The sequence below is a fragment of the Pseudophryne corroboree genome, chromosome 6 (assembly GCF_028390025.1).
Source record: "Pseudophryne corroboree isolate aPseCor3 chromosome 6, aPseCor3.hap2, whole genome shotgun sequence".
NCBI lineage: Eukaryota > Metazoa > Chordata > Amphibia > Anura > Myobatrachidae > Pseudophryne > Pseudophryne corroboree.
In genome coordinates, this window is record NC_086449.1 from 734,040,693 (window position 1) to 734,046,692 (window position 6,000).

Genomic DNA, 6,000 nt, shown 5'->3' on the forward strand with positions numbered 1-6,000 from the left:
GCGTAGGCTTGAAAGGGAGACTGAGGTTTCCTTCTTTCCCAAGGGAACCTCAGACTCTGAGGAATTTTCCGAGGAGCCTATGCAGATTGGGGCTACCCGCCTCTCCTCGCGTGAGAAGACGCGGAGGAGACAGCAGGGGTTGTGTTTGTACTGTGGGAATAAAGGTCATGTGGTAGTATCATGCCCAGAAAAGCCGGAAAACTTCAGGGCCTGAGGGTGATGGGAAATATCCTGTCAGGCCAGAAGTCAGAATTTCCCAAGAAGACTTTTATCATTCCGGTGACCTTGAAGATCCTCGGTCAAACTGTCAAGACTGAGGCCTTTGTGGACAGTGGGGCCGACAGGGTTTTTAAGGACCGCCAATTCGCCCTGAAACACTCTGTTCCCTTAGTACCCTTGGCATCGGAAATTGAGATTTGTGGGTTAAACGGGGAACCATTATCCCAAGGTAAAATTACCTCTTGCACTAGCCAGATTTCTTTGTTTATTGGAGCCACACACTCTGAAAAATTGTCCTTTTATGTGACTGTCTGTACTTTTGCCCCATTGGTGTTGGGGTTACCCTGGTTAAGGGCCCACAATCCTCAATTTGACTGGGTCTCTGGGGAGATTCTTAGTTGGGGTACTGATTGTTTCAGGAGTTGCTTGAGCCTTCCAGTCAGGCTCTCGCAGCTAAGTTTGCCAGGATTGCCAGGGTGTTATGCAGATTTTGCGGACGTGTTCTCCAAAAAAGTTGCAGAGGTACTACCTCCCCATCGCCCCTATGACTGTGCCATTGATTTGTTGCCAAATGCTAAGCTTCCCAAGAGCAGGTTGTACTCCCTGTCACGTCCTGAGACTCAGGCTATGGCAGAGTACATTCAGGAGAACTTGGCTAAGGGATTTATCAGACCTTCACAGTCTCCAGTTGGGTCGGGGTTCTTCTTCGTGGGTAAAAAGGACGTTTCGTTGCGACCCTGCATCGACTTCAGGGAATTGAACCGTATCACGATTAAAAACTCATACCCACTGCCTCTCATTTCGGTCTTGTTTGACCAGCTTCGTACTGCCACCATTTTTTCTAAGATTGACCTACGCGGTGCGTACAATCTAATCCGAATAAGAGAGGGGGATGAATGGAAGACTGCCTTTAATACCCACTCAGGGCATTATGAATATTTGGTGATGCCTTTTGGGCTCTGTAATGCCCCGGCAGTCTTCCAGGATTTCATGAATGATGTGCTCAGGGAATATTTGGATAGATTCTTAGTTGTATACTTAGATGACATCCTAATCTTCTCCCATTCCCTGGAGGAACATCGGAAGCATGTACGCTTAGTCCTCCAGAAACTCAGAGACCACCGGCTTGGGGCGAAGCTGGAGAAGTGCGAATTTGAAGTTCAGCAAATCGCATTTCTAGGATATATTATCTCCCCAGAAGGTTTCCAAATGGAGGGTTCCAAGGTACAGGCAGTCCTGGATTGGGTGCAGCCCACTAGTTTGAAGGCGCTTCAGCGTTTCCTGGGCTTTGCGAATTTTTATAGACGATTTATCGCTGGATTTTCGTCTATAGTGGCGCCTTTGGTGGCACTCACTAAGAAAGGGGCGGATGTTGCTCACTGGTCTTGTGAGGCTAAAGCGGCTTTTGCCCGTCTCAAAAGGGCATTTGTATCGGCCAAGGTGCTGCGACACCCAGATCCAGAGCGTCCTTTTGTGGTGGAGGTGGATGCCTCTGAGATGGGTATTGGGGCAGTGCTTTCTCAGATGGGAGTGTCTGATAATCGCCTTCATCCCTGTGCTTACTTTTCCCGTAAATTTTCGCCTATGAATTATGACGTGGGTAACCGGGAATTGTTGGCTATTAAGGATGCACTCGAGGAGTGGAGACACTGGCTTGAGGGGGCTAAGTTTGTGGTCTCAATTCTCACCGACCATAAGAATCTGGCATATTTAGAGTCAGCGAAGCGTCTCAATGCCAGGCAGGCACGATGGGCTTTGTTTTTTGCTCGCTTTAATTTTTTGATAACATATCGCCCTGGGTCAAATAACATCAAGGCTGATGCGCTCTCGCTGAGTTTTGCTCCAATCCAGGAGACCACCGAGGAGCCGTTGCCCATTGTGTCCCCATCATGTATTAAAGTGGGCATTACCCAGGACCTCTTATCATTAGTCCTTAGAGCACAGGAGCAGGCTCCTCCAGACCTTCCGGTAGGTCTTTTGTTTGTGCCTCCTAGGTTAAGACAGCGAGTGTTCCTGGAATTCCATGCCAAGAAATCGGCAGGTCACCCGGGTATTGCCAGAACTCGGGAGTTGCTATCTAGGGCGGTGTGGTGGCCCTCGGTGGCTAAGGATGTTGATCAGTGGGTTCGGGCATGTGACATCTGTGCCCGAAATAAGACTCCTAGAGGGGTTCCTGTTGGCCCATTACATCCACTCTCTATCCCATCTAAGCCATGGACCCACATTTCAATGGATTTTGTGGTGGACTTGCCCAAATCCTCGGGGATGACAGCCATCTGGGTTGTCGTTGACAGGTTTTCGAAGATGGCGCACTTCGTTCCACTGGTTGGGCTGCCATCAGCCAGACGCCTGTCTGAATTATTTATGCTGCATGTTGTGCGTCTCCACGGGTTGCCACTTGATGTGGTCTCTGACCGCGGATCCCAGTTTGTGGCCAAATTCTGGAGGGCATTTTGTTCCGATCTCCAGATTTCTGTCAGCTTGTCGTCAGGCTACCATCCGCAGTCTAATGGGCAGACTGAAAGGGTGAACCAGTCCTTGGAGCAGTTCCTCAGGTGTTATGTCTCCAAGTGTCAGACTGACTGGGTTGCTCATCTGTCCATGGCGGAGTTTGCCTATAACAACGCGGCTCACTCTGCTACAGGGATCTCTCCCTTCCTTTGTGTGTATGGGCATCATCCTAAGGCCAATTCTTTTGACCCCCTGGACTCCACGCCTGGTGGTTCCTCTGTGGTTTCGGTCCTTAGAGGTATTTGGCGGAAAGTGAAGAAAGCCCTTGTGTCTGTGTCATTAGTGACCAAAAGGGTTTTTGATAAGCGGAAAAGACCCTGCAGCTTCAAATTAGGAGACTTCGTCTGGTTGTCTACCAAGAATTTGAAGTTGAGACAGCCATCTCATAAGTTAGGCCCCCGGTTCATCGGCCCTTATAAGATCACCAGGGTTATCAATCCGGTGGCATTTCAGTTAGATCTGCCCCGTTCTTTGGGTATCAATAAAACATTTCATTGTTCCCTTTTAAAACGGGCGATTAGTAATCCTTCTTCCAGTGGAAGACCTTCCCCTCTTCTGATACGTGGCCAGAGGGAGTTTGTTGTTGAAAGGATTCTTGACTCCAAGATGGTTCGGGGTCGGCTGTCATTTTTGGTGCACTGGAAGGGGTATGGCCCGGAGGAGCGGTCGTGGGTGCGCAGTTGTGATCTTCATGCCCCCAGACTGATACGCTCTTTCTTCTCGCAGTTCCCCGATAAACCCGGTGGTAGGGGTTCTTTGACCCCTCGTCAGAGGGGGGGTACTGTTAGGGTCTCCTGCCCTGTGCTGCCACGTCGTCATGGCAACCGGGAGACAAGTGCTAGCGGAGTAACCTGAGCGCAGCTGATACTCCGGTTCGGGTCTTTTGCTGTGCAGTGGTTACAGGCTCTGTGCACGGCAGGGGATCTGGTGCTGGTTTTTGTGCCCACAGTCTGTGAGGTCTGAGTGGGGCGTGGACAGCACCTGCTTTATAAGGCCTCTTCTCAGGTTAAGCAGATGCTGCTGAATCTTTGTTGGTTAGTCAGTTCCTGAAAGTTAGCCAGTACTGTGTAGCTTTGTATTTGTTGTTGCTTACTGCAAATAGGCCTGGGGATTTGGTACTACACTCTGCCAATCCAGACCTAGCAGTAAGACTGGAGTCAGTCGTTTAGCTTGCTGGGGTTCTTTTACTACTCTGTGAACTTAGCAAGTTTGCGGCTGTATTCTAAGACTTGCCTGCCTAAATCCTGTTTCACTGTGCAAGGTGTCAGGTGTCAGTTTAGTGGCAGTAAGCTGAACCTGTGCACTGCAAGTGAGAATTAGGATTGTGGAGACTCTCCTTGTGTCTATCATTCCATCTCTGACCAAGGAGTTTACTGCCACACCCGTTGGTAACCCTTTAGGGTTTTGCTGTTGCCCTTAGCAACAGCATTTCGGGTTCTCTACGTATTAAAACACAACATCTTGCTTTTCCCATCTGAGCATTACTAATACTAGGGAGACACCCAGTTCCTTAGCCTCTGGGCTTCTCTGTTCACTTTGTGTGTATTTTGTTACCCTATCACCTTCTGTGTCTGTCTGTGAGTTCATTTGCTTTGCATACCTATCCGTTCAGACACCAGTACATTCCTGCAGGCACTGGTGTGCATAACAGTTCAAACACCAGTACATTCCTGCAGGCACTGGAGTGCATAACAGTTCTGACACCAGTACATTCCTGCAGGCACTGGTGTGCATAACAATCTGTAATAAGTAGAAGGACGTTAACCACCTAGGAACATCCTCCCACTTGAACTACTTCAACTAAGCAATTGACTGTCCAACAGTCCATTTTGAGGAAGATGAAATATGACACAATCATCCTGTTGCAAAGCAGACAACTGTGGCCTTGACAGCTATGTTGGTGTTAGATGTGCGTCCAGTATCCACCATTAGTTCAGTGGGACTAGGAGAATTGATGGAGGTAGTGTGTCCCCGGTACCAAATCCCATCTAGGTTCCACTTTACTAGGCAGGCGATACCAAGAATGTACAGAGACGTCAGAAAAAGTGTCCTCAGTGTCCTAAAAATGCAGTTGTACCCACTGTCCACTTAACCACGGACATGTGGACAGGTGGAACAGGGCAGACCAAGGACTATATGACTGTGACAGCCCACTGGGCAGATGTATTGCCTCTCGCAGCAACAACAGCAGTGGCACCAGTAGCAACATCTTGCAAACGCCAATTCGTTTCTAGGCAGGCTACGCTATGTATCACCGCTTTCCGTAAGAGGCACACCGCTGACAACCTCTTATGGAAATTGAGGGACATCATCGCACAATGGCTTACCACACTTAGACTCTCCTGGGGATTTGTGATAACGGACAACGCCACCAAAATTGTGCGTATATTACATCTGGGCAAATTCCAGCACGTCCCATGTTTTGCACATACAATTAATTTGGTGGTGCAGAATTTTTTGAAAAATGACAGGCGTGCAGGAGAGGCTGTCGGTGGTCCGAAAAATTGCGGGCCACTTTCGACACTCAGCCACCGCTTGTCGAAGACTGGAGCGCCAGCAAACACTCCTCAACCTACTGTTGAAGTCAAAAATATTACATAGAGAGAACATACAGACTCCACACATTATGAGTCGCTATGCTTGCAAATACGCACAGCGAGCACAGCAATGTATGGTAACATACGCATTTACACAGACATGCCACAAAGATAGATTCGACACATTTCATATAGCACATAAATTGAACATATCAAGCGCCAGACATCATAAGGTTTTAAATTATATGATGGAGTAACGTCATGTATGTGTATCATTGGAGCGGAGCAAGATGGACATGTCATGCTTGGTGTCAAAGTAACCAGATTAATGTGTAGATTCATTTGATGCCTGTTATTAAGTTGTAGCACATTGCAATGAGTAGTTATGATTGAATGTAGGAATATAAAGCCACAATTCTGATGAGAACAATGGACATTCCATTTAAAGCATGTGATGCACAGGAAACTCAGGCCAGCCCTTTTGAGGTCTTCAAGGCTTGCATATGAACTGACCAATGACTCATCATGATTGAGAAAGTTCCCTCCCCTAGACTAAAACAAAGAGACCTGTGCACGCCCCCAACTCTCAGTGTATTGCTGAACACACACACACACACACACACACACACACACACACACGCACATGGCCCTTTTTGTCCCAGATGATGGTGGAGATGCTGTCTGTCCAGTGGCTGCATGATTTTAGTGAGAGAGAGAGTGATATGGAGTGGAG